Source organism: Nothoprocta perdicaria, unplaced genomic scaffold, assembly GCF_003342845.1.
Source record: "Nothoprocta perdicaria isolate Ctin4 unplaced genomic scaffold, notPer1 scaffold_35, whole genome shotgun sequence".
NCBI classification, from domain to species: domain Eukaryota; kingdom Metazoa; phylum Chordata; class Aves; order Tinamiformes; family Tinamidae; genus Nothoprocta; species Nothoprocta perdicaria.
This window is the reverse complement of record NW_020455588.1, coordinates 3124399-3139748: the sequence shown is the minus strand read 5'-3', so window position 1 is coordinate 3139748 and position 15350 is coordinate 3124399. Positions and strand designations below refer to the sequence as shown.

General features: G+C 37.6%; 1 long non-coding RNA gene across 1 annotated transcript; it reads right to left on the bottom strand.

The window, feature by feature from the left end:
* Positions 1–1806: 1806 nt before the first annotated feature.
* On the bottom strand, positions 1807–3962 carry LOC112951429. Its single transcript, XR_003250206.1, has 2 exons — positions 3771–3962; positions 1807–2088 (listed from the first exon to the last, which is right to left on the bottom strand). It is a non-coding gene; the product is annotated as an uncharacterized LOC112951429 (long non-coding RNA).
* Between the last annotated feature and the right edge of the window lie 11388 nt (positions 3963–15350).

Sequence of the window (15350 nt, the reverse complement as noted above, 5' to 3'; positions counted from 1 at the left end):
ACCTTCTTTGTAAAAAGAATTAGAATCACTCACCAGAAAAAAAATGTGGCTCAGTTTTATTGACATGAGGGGATAATTATTCATTTCAAAAGCATTACACAAATAAGCAGTATTACATCTTTTAAAGCTTAATGCACGGCATTTGTAAATTTAAATAAAGCAATATTTGCTGAAGTACTAAATTATGACAGTAATGTTTCACCATTACAAGCATGCCTCTAAAATTAGTATCTCCACTATCTCATGTGTGAAAACTGAGAGCTTAATATAATCATATAGATTAGTCTCCAATAGTTTGAATTTAGATGATTATCCATGGTCTCTTATCTTGTGTATATTACCAGATTTAAAGGGTCACTAGATACTGTGGGCTCTTATTTTGTACGTTATTATTATATGATAGTTCTATGTATGATTCTTCTATTAAATGACTAAGAAACAGACCTATAGAATACAATCTCGCAATGCCCAAAGGCCAAATGAACAAATCAGTCTTTAAAGTAAATTATGTTCAATTAACCACTAGACAATTCCGAGGCTAATTTTTAATTTATACACAAAATCTGAAATAAACAAAATCAAGCATAACCTTGAAAAATTAGTAGTTGCTACAGCATAGAAAGAAAAATTAAGAATCAGAACTACACAGAAGTACTGAACTAGCCCATATGACATACAGCATTCTGCCTAGCTGCTAAAGACATACTCTTGTCATTGCAAACAGTGCATTCTTTGATCCTTCCTCCTCCTGCCACTATTCATCTCGCTCTATTCTTGTTTTTCCCCATTCTTAGTCACTTCTGGATGCATTACCACTGTGTGACCTGGCATGAGGGTGAGTGGAAGGGGGTTTTCTGGCTTTTCTCTCATTCAGCCTTCACTTAAAAGCAACTTTCAGATCTCTGATGTTTTTCTCTTTCATAACATCTAGAAATAAATCTGCTGTGCGTAATTAAATCATAGAGTCCATTGCTACAGCATATTATAAACACCAAAATACAAGCAAGCTCCAAAAGGTGTTAGACATATTCATGGTGAATTCATCTTTCAGTGGCTATTAAATATAATCATGCAGGTGCAATCTGTAATTTCTGTCTCAGAAGCTCCTAATAAATGATGAGGACTGGGAAGATGCTTGCCGGAAAGGAATGCTTTGTACTTCTGTCTCTCATAGCTTTCTGGATGCATCAGTAACTGCACACTCTTGGCTATGGATTCTTTTCTGAGTAGCCTCATGATCTAAATTAAAGTAGCATCTTTTATGTTTTTTTTTTTTTTAAGCACTTTCAAAGAAATACAAAAATATTCAAGATGATGACATTAAACATCCTAGGTGAAAGGCTAGAACATGTGTCTTGCAGACCCATTCTGGACGCTACATGAAGCGGTGTGGCTGGGCTGTGCCACTCTTTACTCTCTCTTTGCTCTCCCAGAAATACCCAACGAAGGCCATCATCACCTCTCCTTTCTGCCAGCCACGTGGCTGCTCAGATCCTACCTCTCACCTCTCCAACATGCATGATTCCCTCTCCACCTCTCCCGTTTTCTCCCTCAGCTGGGCACACACCAACTGGTGCAGAGACTGCTGCAGAGACAGCACCCTGTATGGGTGCAGAAAGCAAGGGCGCCCAGGCCAAGGTGCTGAGCGTGCCTCTCGCCCCAGGTATAGGTCACTCCACATGCCCCTATGAGCAAGATGCAGTCACCTCTAGTACATGTTCTCTGAAACCCTTCACTAGCAAATGCCTTCTTCCTTGCAACAGAAAAGGGCAAGGGGGTGGAGAAAAGCCAAGTTAGACTTGCAAACTTGGAAAGTTTTCATCTGCAATGAGGAAAGAATTCAACACAGGCAAATTAAAATCATTTGTAAAAGTTAGGCAGACATTGGACATACATAAATTTTTATTAAAAAAAAAGTCAGGATAAAAATACCAAGGAAAGAATATTACAGTAGGATTAATTACAGTGTATAGATCCAGCTCAGTGTCAGAATCTCCCGGCAATGATCACTGGAGCCATGAATAGTCATTTAAAGGTCACCAAAATTTGTGCAACTTCATCTCAGCACAAGATGTCTGCAGGACACAGCTATCATAATAAAAACAGAAAAAATCAACATAAGAAGAAAAATAATTTGAGATAAAGCTACAAGAGAAAAAGATTATTAACCATTAACTAGCCATAGCACTGAAGATGCTTCCATTCTCAATGAAAAAGGCCAGTCTTAAAAAAGCGGTGATAGGTAGGGATATGGTTCCCATAGCAAGGAAACGTTGGCAGTGGGAAGGTTGATAGAAACCAGTTACAAAGGAACATCTGATCTGAGGAGTCTGTGGGGAATAGCACTAGGTAAAGTGTCACCAAAGAGTCACTGCAATTTTAAGTGGATACCGTACCTTATAATAGAATTATGGGGGGGAAAAGTAATTTCTATGCTGTTTTAATAACTAGATTAATTTTAATAATAGAATTTCTAAGTTGCTATGGGTGACAACTTCTCTTGGGAAAAAAGGCCAGATTTACCAATTAAACTTTTATCTCTGTTAAATCAAGGGACAAGCTGATACCTAAATTCAGGAAGGAACCATGAGCTGTCAGAATTAAACCCTTAAAAGAGTGTTTGATCTCGAGCACCTTAATTGGCTTCAATGTATCTTTTATATCTAAAGTTTTCTTGTCTCTTCTAGTGTTAGCTTTTGAAAAATCAGCATTATTAATACAAAGTCTCTTTTTTTTTTTTTTAAGTTAATCAAGTCGTACTTGAGACTTACAGTCTGCAAAGCACCAGGGCCAAATTCTGCAGTGCACTGTGGCAGACTGGGGCAATTTACTATACAATAATGTAGAAACTGATTGCATTTCTCATTTGCCTATTTATTTAAACAGTGCAGTGTCTCCCATGTTATTTGTTTGGAGATTGAATTCCGTTTATCTGAAGCCATCAGCACATTTTCAGTTTTTGATATGCTGGAGGCAACACATAGTTGCACAGATAAGGACCACAGACGGGCGAGTTTTAATGGCTACATAGGGGAGAGCTGGGCCATGACAGAGAAGATGCTAGAGAGCTGTAATATAAATATCTGAGTTGGACGGTTCCACTAGAATACCCAGCAACTAAATCATTAAGGCAGGCACTGCACTGCAATTTCTATTTCCCATTAACAATCTATTGAGAGGACAGGGCAAGTTAATTCTCTTCAGACCTCTTGTTTCATGATGGCCATACACTTAGGTAGGAAATACTGAAGAGATTATCAACTTACTGGGCCGTTCTCTATGAATTCACTGGGCGATTCTCCATGGCAATATCTATATGGAGCCCAGAGGGAAGACTGTTTTCTCTACGCGCATTTGTCAGGCCCAGGGGCTATTGCTTCTTTTAGCAAAAGCCCATTATTAGACTGCACACAGTTGCTGCTAAAGGTCCCACTGATCAAACATTATGCTCCGTTGCTGATGCTAAGCCACACTGGTGCTCACTGCGATCCCTGCAGCTTGCCCCAGTGCCAGGGCCCGCACCAGCAAGGGGTGATTTAGAGCAAACCTAAGGCCTCTCTGAACACGCTGCGCTCGCGTTGCTGGCACCAGGGCCTCGCATGCAGCCCTGGGTGCCACACGGCCCGAGCTGCCAGCACTAACAAACAGCTTCAGCTTTCTCAGTCCCCATACAAATCATATGCAGTGCAATGCCTGTAATCAAGGGTCCATTTATCTCTATAAAAACCAACCCACAAAATACAAATTTGCCCATTCATTTTAAACATTACCTGTAGGCCTGTAAAGCTGCAATTTCCCAGATAGTTTACATTGCTGGGGAATATCTTTATTCATGCCACTGGGTAACAGATCACATTCTGCTAACTGCATGGCGATGCACTTCAGTGACTTCAGGGATCTTTTCAGGATTGATCCTTACTGTGACAGTATTGTACGTTACAAAAAATTGTTTTGCTACTCTTTTCATCCTGGAAATCAATGAAAATGTGGCTTGTCAGTGATCTCAGTTATTTTCCATGGTCATTTACACATTTCTTGGAATTTTTACACCCATTAAAAGTGGATGGAGAGAAAGCACAGGTTCTCTTCTGTGAAATGCTCAGAGACATAGCAAAACACAGGCTGTTTGACGGAGCATAAATCAACCACTCCATCTACATCCCCCTTTACCCATTTTTCAAAATGAGAAGTACTTTAATAAATAGCAGCTCTTGCCACTGTACAGACACAGTGATGTTGAAAAATCACCCTCATTCTGGTCATCTAGATTTGCTGGTTTTAAAATAAACAAACAAAGAAAGCAGTTAACTGCATCATTGCTATATATTTGCCTTTGCAAATCTGTTTTTCAAAGAGATGCTCTGAACTAGTCTATCAGCACAGTCAGTATAGCAATATTTTTCACTTTGATCTTGCCTGCTAGTTATTTTTTTTTAAATATTTCATTGTTTCCCAAAGATGCCCTGTGTAAAACAAATGTCAAAAAAGTAACAAAAAAGGAAAGCACGGTTGTATGCAAGTGAGATGGAGAAAGGGATTAAACACCAAACTGTCAAATGAATAAGATTCAGAAGGGGGCAAATATGGAGAAATATCTAGCACCAGATTTAGAAGCCAATTGTCAAAAATAGGGGGAAAAAAAGGGAGAGGGAACATTTTCTGCCAGGCTCACTGGAAGAACAGAGTTGGAAGCACAAGTCTGTGTTTGGTGTTTCCTATAGCTGGCTTAGGGTATCCACTTTCAAGCTTCCTGGCTTTAACAGACATCATTCCTGCTAAATCTTTCCCAAAATTGTGAATTCGACTAGCTGAGAGCATTTTGGCTAGTAGGCCCAACCCTAGCCTCATTTGTGTGTCCAGTCCCGTGGAGGGAATGACACGCACCTCCAGTTCTCTTACCTAAATTACTTGCTCTGTTTTTGAAGAAACTTTGCAGCTTAAGGACTTTCATGCAATTAAGTTTTTCCCTTTATTTGATTTTTCTCTTGTAATTTTTTCCCTCCCTACTGCTATCCCAGACATGCTATTGATCTAATAATGAAAAATTAAGAAATGGGAAAGTACTGTCCATTTACAATGCCAATGCAATTCAACTAGCAGCCTTTAACAAGGCTTTGGAAGCTGCTCCATGCCTATAGGCTTGTTCCTCCTCACTTACATACCCACCACACGTAACATCATCAAAGCTGATGGGACTGCAGCAGCATTAAGCAAGGCTGAAAGCAAAACGGATCAGCTGTTCACCTCGCTGGTACTGAGGGCTGAATTCACTCCTAAATCATATGACACACGGGCGACTCCCCCTGCATATAGATGTGTGTGCAACTGTGTGTGTCCATGCTGGCGCACATTTCTATAGCTGTGGGCAGATCCCACAGGCTATCGGGTGTTATCAGCCCAGGTTAAGTACCAGAGGATACTGAATGCACTTCTAAGTTTCTGCCCTGCGGGTAATCAATATCTTCAATCCAAAACATCCTGACAGAATCTTTAAAGAAGTCAGTGGAAAGGTGAATTAGATTCGCTTACTTTTTTTTCTTCTTCTTTTTATTAAACTTCCCTTTTCTCTTGCAGAGCTTCTGTTAGGGGCTTGATAACATTAGTTGGAAGAAACAAGGATCCTCCCTTGCCACTAATGGCATTTGTATTACACGTGGAGCTTACTTCATTGTAGTCGTGGTTATCTGAGTGTATAGGCTGAACCAATCCCTCCCATTTGGCAGCGGGGTTTCTTGTCATTACTTTCTCATGTAACTTGTGGTGGAGAGCCTCGGCAAGCTGCTTTTCCTTCCTGTGCAGAAGTGACCATCACAAAAAGTAAAACAAGTTTGGTCTCTTAGTTCAGTCTGTCCCCCAAAAGCTTTTCCTGCAGCTCCTAAAGGGTTACACTTAAACAAAATGAATAAGCTACAAAATGAAGTTATAAAGAAAAATTAAATAATCAGAAATACAGTTTAGTCAGAGTAATATTTTATAAATGCACAGCTTTGCATAGGGGAAATATGTTCCAAACTGATGTGAACATTGACATGTCACAGCTCGCAATTAAATTGTATTGCTTCTCAGTCCCTGATGCATTGAGTGAATGGTATGTGGCTACCTGAGACTACTGTAAATCTATTTCTGACACTGATGCCTCTTATATTTATGGCTTTTCTGCCTGGCTACTCTTGTCTCAGATGAGTATTTGTCTGAAATTGTTACAGAATTGTGATGTCCTTTGCTATTTATGTATGCTATTTGTATTCTTTGCATACCAAGCTGACATGTCTCTGTAGACTTCAAGCTCAGCTTACAGGAAAGCACTTTCAGGGCTAGGCCAGTAATTTGTAAAAACATATTTTATTCAGTAAACCTCACTAGTCCAAAAGGTTGTTAGATGAACTGAAAATTACTTGAATGTACTTGTTATTGAAAAGATATACAGTTATTCAGTGAATGGGTTTGAGTCTGCAGCTCCTTGCAAACATTTCCCTGACTGCACAACATATAGAAATCATCTGGTAGGTTTTTGTTTTTATTGTCTGGCTATGTGATTTATGCCAAGAAGCAACAGAAAACATACTGGGAATTCAGAATTTTACAACAAAGTATTTGTGCTTTGTGCATTAATTATATACTAGTAAAGCCCTGGACTGTTGTTTGTGTCCTGTGCATGAGATCAAAGAACCTGCATTTAAAAGAGGAGCAGAGACATTTGGTGCCTCTGACATCGCCATGGCACTAGCATTCACAAGCTGGTTCCAGGCACCGAAACTCCACTGCAAATCAGCTGTATACACCTAATCTCTGTTAGCAGGCAAGCACAGAACTGCTTAAATCTTGAGGGCTTCAGCTACTGCAATGACTAATTCATGCCTTAGTTTCCCAGGCTTTTACTTATTATATATTTCTTCAACTACCTTTCCCAAAAGATTTGATCTAGAAAGCAAGTTCTGAAACTTCTTACTCAGCACAAAATGAAAACAAGGCTCAGAATTGTTCCCAGTAAAACCAAGCCCCTGAAATGCTCAACAGGTTTTTCTGAAATGGTCTTTTGAAGCAGAGGAAGGATGTGTATCTGAATCTCGCATCACAGCCCAACCACTGTGCTGTTGGGCAGCATTCACTTGCTATTTATTTTATTTATTTGAAGTGCAAAAAGGGAGATTTGATCTTATTTTTTACTGCATAATATGGAGTTTGTGGCTACAAGCACAGGTTTAAGTACTTGCCACTGATGTGTAGGTGTTAGACCTATTTTTAAATTTCTTTAGCATTTCCTACTGGTTAATGTTTCTTCTGCTCAACCTAGATGCTTGTAGGAAACACATTTTGAGTATCTCTCTAGTCAATTGCAAAAGGGAAACTTATCTGATCACCTAAAACATAGATGCTACAACACTTAAGTACCACTTATGAGAAAAGATGCTTATCTGTGAGAAAGTTGATGGACATGCTAATTCGGAATAATTACAATGAGAATAGAGGATGTTTAGCACCTTTTTGATAACCAGCACTTTACTGTACTAAATGTAAGTTATGAATTTAAAACATTATAATTAGCATAACACTCGAGGTTCAAACAGTAAATTGAAATTCTTAGAGAAACAAAGTTCCTAGGAAGACACCAGGTTTTTTATAAAACCTACTAATATACTTGAAACGAAAGGCTCTCTTCTGGCTGTGCACTTAGAAGTTTACCTTTTTTTTTTTTTTTTTTTCTCCTCCTCTCCCCGGGTTTACTGAAAGGTAGCATATTACCTCTCCAAGCAAACCTTGTCATACTTTTATCCTTGCCATCCCAGCTAGAACAACACTTCGTGCTTAATACATTTTCATGCCAGTAAATCTAAAGCACTCAATGGTACCTAGAAACAAACTATGAAAGGGCCATTAATAACAGTCAAATTGACATTCATTCTGGAATGAATATTCATGGCTATTTTTTCTTTTATTTGCCCAGCTGCATTTAGAATATAGATTAATTTTCAGCTAAGATCTGGGTCAGGCACTGCAGACCATGTTTACACAAGGGATACAAAGACCTAGAGCTGGCTTGATAGGGAGGCTTAAACCAAGAGGACAGGGAGCTCCACACTGTACTCAGAAGCTGGTTTGGAGGTGGCCGTGTTCACCCCATGCTGAGCAGCTTGCCCCTTGCTTGAAGGCATTTAATTCCACAGATGAAGGAAATGCGCTCAAGTGTTTGCAGCAGTTTTCTATTACATGGCTTTGTGCTCAGACACTTACACTCTAATCGTGTTCAGATGTGTGGGGACTACAAAGATTTTGCTATGGAGAAAGCAGGATACTGTTACAGTAGAGCACGAAATAGTGTTAGATACCTGCTCAGCAATGCTAAAGACAAAATACATTCTTTTCATCATTGAAGTCAATCAGGTTGTTCACTTAATGTGCATATTCTAAAAGAAATAACCATACATACACACATATAGCTGCTTTGACCTCAGAAATGCAAGTATTGACATAGAAAGTCAAAAGATTATATTGTGTTATATATATATAGATATAAATATACACACACACATAAGAAAAACTCATTCCAATTTTTCCCAGTGCTTCTTTATCAAATAAAAAAAAGACCACTTAGCCACACATCCTTGCAGTCTATTGTGTTAAGCTGTAAGTATATTTGTATCCTTCACCACAACTGTATGCAATTAATTCATCTTTGGAAAATGCAATATAAATTTGAAAGATTAAATTTTTCATATGATTGTTCTCCAAATAGCTTTTATTTTCATCACCCCTTTCATTCCTTGTACGTAGTGTTCCTTTGAAGATTCGTACTCATTATATTTTGGCTGAAGTTACTTAAAGATAAAAGCTTCTAGCATTTATTTCTTTAATAGTCCATAAGAGACAAAACTGGTTATTAATAAGCAAGAAGAATTAAGACACATTTTTTTCTCCAAGGGTTACTGTGCACTTGCAGCATACTTAAATAGAAACTTCCTCATAGAAAAACAAATCAAAAAAAACTATTAAATTTACCTCCATATGTGTGATTTTAATCACCTACTCACAGTTGCTTCTGTTACGGAAAGCTGGGTATCGCTTTACCAGCTCTACAGTCCTGAAAAAGAGACAAGGAGGAGCAAGCATCCCTTAAAAGCTACACAGCAAGCAGCCTTTCATCCCTTGCAGCCAGATACCCTCCTGAGCAGCTTCAGGTTTTAGTCTTTCTGCCCCCCGCCTCCACGTGCCAGGTGAGAGTGTGTTAAGTCCCTCAGCACTCTAACAATGTAGGTGGGAAAGGTCATCACAGAGAATTAGCTAGGTTGCTAAATTTGGCCTTGCAGGGTGGCAGTGCCTGCTTGCACAGTGGTACTCAGGGGCTCTCAGAGCACTGCACGAGCCTCTCAGAGCCTGCATGGTTTAACACCACGCCGAGTGCAGGTCGCTGCATAACCCCCAGCATCCCTTTACCCTCTCCATGTGCACTGTTCTTAGAAACCCCTGGTATTAAAGCATTTACACTCCTTTTGATAAAACATTTACTGCTTTGCTTGGTAACATCTGAGCACTGTAAAATCCTTTTTTAATTTGCTTCCCAGTGATTGAGGGGAAAGGTCTTAGAGTGTTTTGCAGATGGAAAAGGGAGGCAGGAAGGACAGGATTCACAAAGGTTTATTGCACTGTTACAGAGCTTTCTCTTGGAGGGCCCTGATGTTAGAAAAATGCACAGCCTTGAAAGAAATTCATGGCATCCATGTGGCAATCTTTTCCGTACAAAACATGGTGGAGGAAGAGGAGAAGGAAGAAGAGCACCCGTTATAACAAGTAGCCCAGCTACTCCATCAGCACCAGTATGAGAAATATATCTGAAAATGAATCAGAGCTGTGCAAATTAAACTCTCAAAGGATCTTCAGGCACCTGTGACATTAGGTAGCAACTGTGTGAAGTTTAACAACTTCAATTTATATTATGTTGTACAAACGGTGATGAGAATCCACAGTTTTTATGAAGTTAAGCCAAAATGACTTGGCTAATATCACTTACTGCTAGGAAACTTGACTGAGGACCTCTGACCAATCCGTAATAACATTCTTCATCATGAGAATCAAACATACGCTTTTAATACATATATTTCTTCATATGGTAGCTAAGTAGCCTGTCATTTTTATTCAAGTTCACGGTATATCTATTCCTAAAGTATTTTGCTTATGTCCATATAAATCTATATAAAATGCTTGTTTTATGTTCAAAGCAGACAAACACTAAAAGCTGATATTATATACCACTGTTACTTTCATATTTCATAAATACAGCATTCAGAAGACACATTTTTGCAGTCTAGACTCTAGAAACATCTGATCATTTTTCCAAACCAGCAGTACAATAGACTGCTATGTGCTTGATGTAAACTGCACTGATATTCACTCTTTTACAGCAGCGAAAATTTTGTTTTTCCATGTGTAATTTGGTCCATTCATAATCTGCAAGGATCAAAGAACCATTTTTTCGGACCATCTGAAAATTTCAACTTACAACAATGATTCCAGGATTTCAGTAAAAGCAGCTTATTTGAAGGCCTTTGAAGATGCAGACAGTGCTTTAGATATATTTATTCTAAAGTATTCTTATGAAAGACAAGCAACTTGCAACATGAGGAACTGCACTGTCTGAATCAACTAAAAAAGTCAATGATTATTTCCCTAAATTTTAATATTACCCATTCCTTAGCACATCTTGGAATAAGAAGTGACAGTGATCTCTCTCTTTTGCTCCCTCTTTCTTTTCCTTCTCCTGGACAAGGAGGTGACTTTGACCTTCAGTCCTGCTGAATTTCCAGAAGTGTCTAAGAGATTTTTGGAAGATCATGGTCCCATTGAAGTTGTCAGTCCATCTATTAAATATGTGTATATTAAATTGTTTTTTTTTTTAATCTATTTCTTTCCTATTTAAAAATACGAACGAAAAATGGCCCAGCAGATCAAATTACAGCGCTACTAAGTGATATCAAGAATCCACATGGATTCTACCTATGGTAGAATCAACTCTTCATCACTAAAACTCTAACTAACTCTTCTTAGTGATCTCTTATACTTTCAAATTTATAAACTCCTTGTGAATCTTCCTTGATGCAATTTAATTCTATTTCTTCTTATACTGTGTGCCTTAGATATGGAAACCATATTGCCTCTCCTCCTTTTACAGTAACCATAGTAATAGTAATTAAATAATAGAGTAATTTTATTAAGTAATTGAGTCCTATCTTACTATTTTTTTCAAGGCTACCACAATTCACAAAATCCTTTCACGTAGATTTTGTTTTCTAGTTCATAGAATCATAGAATCATAGAATGCTTAAGGTTGGAAGGGACCTCAGAGGTCATCGAGTCCAACCCCCCTGCTCACGCAGGGTCACCTAGAGCACGGGGCACAGGGCTGCGTCCAAGCGGGTTTTAAACATCTCCAAAGAAGGAGACTCCACAACCTCTCTGGGCAGCCTGTTCCAGGGCTCTGGCACCCTCACTGTCAAAAAGTGTTTTCTCAAGTTCCTGTGGAACTTTTGGTGCCATTTCCTGTAGTCCTAAAGATGTAGAAACAGTAAATTTCATGATGTACCTTTTACACACAGTGAAATAAATAACTTTTGACCATTGAGTAGTAAAGGAATGAAAATTAGGGAAGTGTGGTTTTTTTTTTTTTTTTTGATTGGAATGTATCTAAACTGCATGATGAGGCTATTTTGGCACTAGGTAATGAGTCTGTTTTGACAGGAGATAACATATTTGAACTGTTTTGATGTGTTTTCTTGACAGGACTTGTGAGGGTACTGTCACCTTAATGATGTTAATGTGGGAGTGGTGTCAGTAGAAACAAATTGAAGTGTAATAAGTTGCACCAAATATATCATGCTTATATGCTTATATGATCACAGAAAGGTTTAAATTTGTATTGTGATAGGACAGTTTGCAAGCGTAAGAAATGCATTTCTGAAACTTTTCCATGACCTTTGATACATTTTTGGTTATCTTGTACTATTAGAGATAAATTTCACCCTAAATTTTGGTATTTATTAACATCAGCAACAACAACAACAAGATTAACAAAACATTTTCCTAAATAGTTGACTAAATGAAGTGATCAGAAGGTGGTTTGCAGGGTAAGTTTGAAATTTAAAATATTTTGCTGTGGATAAGAACGTTTAACACCTAAAGTCATTTCATGTATGGTTTGTATGTCAAAGCTGTATTAGAGTAATGAATTAGTATTAGCTGTAATCTTATGTGACCTATGCAGAGGATTCTACATTAATATTTACTCCGTAGGAGTTATAATAATGAAAAATCCCCAGTTTCCCAGTGAGCAAGAAAGCAGACATACAGATGATAAAGAAAAGTCAAAGAAATTACATTTAAACGAAGGTAAGCAGAGAAATCAGTTAATACCCCCCTGGTCTTAGGAGAACTCTCCATGTTTAAAAATAGTTAACATCTGGAGAGGAAAAGTAGAAAGATAAAAGCAGACTCTTGCATATTGGATTTATAATATTATATGTGATACTGAACTGCTGTTTCCTTGCTGGTACATAAGATTAGCCATTAGGAGCCAAACCAAAGCACATGTACTCCAGTCTCCTGCCACGTGACAGTGTCCAAAGGCAACATTTAAGGAACAAAAATGACAGCATAGACCCATTATTTCCTGTAGTACTCTGTGCTCTCTATCCATTTGGAGATTGGGAATCTTGAGTTGGATATGTTTTCTGCATATTTAGTTATTCCTAAAGATTTTTGTCCTTCTTGAGAAACCATGGACTCTTCCAAGCTCTACTTCACCCTTGCAGCCAACAGTTACACAGTTCTCTTGTCCAATTATTGAGAATCACCTCTTCTTGTGTGTTTTAAGCTTAGTAGCTACTAGTTTTATTTGATACCTCATAATTTCTTATACCTATATCTATTTGATACCTCATAATGTCTTATACTGGAATATAAGATGGTAAAAATCTGAGCCAAACTATTTATGTGCTCTCCATGCCATCTTTGACTGTACTCATCTCTATAAGATCTTCTTACCAGTCTGGAAAGTTCTGTTTCTTTTAGCTTACTATTGCATTCTGTATCTGTGATCATACTTGGGGACCTTCTCTAAGTCTTCTCAAGTTTTATAATATCATTTTTGAGATGAAGGAATCATATCTGCATACTAGTATTTTGTTATCAACAATTGGAGATTGAGTAATCAACTTTTTAAAATTAGACCCGCTAATCTTGTTTCTTACTAACTAACAGGTTTTCTCTGTTTAGTAGGAGAGAACTGCAGCATTGAAGTTGAGGACACTGTTCAACAATTATTGTATTGTGTGTGTGTGTATATATATATATACAGTATAGTATAGTGCTAGTAAGCATACAAAAGCTGAAGTTAAAACTTCATTACAATGTGAATCCCTGAAATAGAAATATTTTTAAAATACACTGAATCATTTAACCTATGCCATGAAGTTTAAGACTTTCTGTATCCCTTCAAAGGAGTGAAATACATGGTAGTGCTACCTGCATAATATTCCGATTTTGAGCGTCATTCTTTATTTCACAAACATACAATTATTTATATACAAAAGAGATGAATAATGGAATATACTGATTATCTGAAGAACCATCTTTAGGTCTGCACTATTGATTTCCCATGACACCTACAAGCTCCTAGCAACAATAATCAAGGAAAGCGATGAAATTAATGAGGACAGAAGACAGGGATATCTTTCAAGACTCATGAGCTCATTCCAGAATACCATTTGATCTACTAGATACAAAAATCACTTCACATCTTGGGAACTTTCATCTCAGGGAAGATTCACCAAATTATGTAAATATTATATTATATTCACCTCCATGTACTCAAGGCCTGATTAAACAAATGCAGTCATTATTTTCCTATGGGAAAGAGATTGTGATATATATTTTTTTTTCTCTGTTCAAATAATTTGGAATTCTTTAGAAACTCCTCATCACAGCATTCTGGCACCCATATAAATAAGAAGACAGACACTAAAAGCTTCCAGGATAGATTTAGACAGAATTGAGGAGGAATGGTTTTCATTAGGAAAGAACGATAAATGAAGGGCAGAGAACATGGAAAGGTAAGAGACAGGAAAATCCAGTGCAATTTATATTAGAGAGCCATCATGAACTTTTAAAGTGTAGTTATTTCTATTATAAGTTGGGTAAGGAGAATAACTGGCATTTCGAATTGCTTTGAAATGACAAGAAATATATGGTATCTCACATGTCATATACTGTTTGTGACTTGAAAAATTATTTTCTCTCTTTCTATGGCTTTATTGCTTTGGCCACTCAAATAGCATAGAATTTAGTTTTATTTCAGCCTTTCTAAAGCTGATTTCCTATCAGAAGGTCTGATTATTCTAGTGAATTGGCCTACACATTTTTATTCCTAGACATGAATGGACAAAATAACAAAAAACACAATGAAAAATGCTAACCCCTCTTTTTACCAGAAGAACTCTTGAACAACTTTTCATTTTCCTTTGAAATACATTTATGTAATATCTAACCTGCATCAATCAGCACAGTATTCACAACAGTATCTTTTTTTTTCCCCAAAATGTATATGCATACTGCTGTAGATGTTTCTTCTAAATCAAAAACAAACAAAAACAAACAAAAACTCATATTTGATTTTCTTGATGGGAACAACCGCTTTGGTTACAGTCTTGGCCACATCAGATACTCTGCATTTGTTTGTCTTCTTTTCTAGATATTAAAAAAGAGAGAAACAGTAGAGAAGAAAAGAGAATTTTTTCCTTCCCCAGTTATTTAATAACTGACTGGCTTCAATAGGACAACTAGCATGTACCTGGTGAGAACAAAGGCCAGCAAAAGAGGAATTACAAACGTGCACACCTGGTGACTGTAGCACAGCTGAAAGAAACGCAAAGGACTGAGAGAAGATCCAAAGACATGGTGAAATAGTCTACACCTATAGTTACATGGTCTAGTAACCATAGACTTTACAAGCCTATTTCCTTATTTCCCAGCTTAGTTTTGAAAAGATCTTATACATTAAAAATGTAGCGACTAAGATGGCACAATCAATGCCAATTAGGGAAACACTGATTACAGGTGTCTACAGCAGTGGCTCTGAAAGATAACATAAGCTCATGGTCAGAAGATATATGGACATGGCCCTACCAGCTCCATGTTAATTTATACCAATTGAAGACTGGATGACAACAGAAGTAAAGTTTAATTCTCAGTTAAGCTTGCAGCTATCACATTTAACTGTTTTTGAATTTTAGGGTTGAATTTTAGGAAAATACTCATGTACGCTATCCTTGCAAAACATGTCTACTCAGGCAAATTTGTGCAAC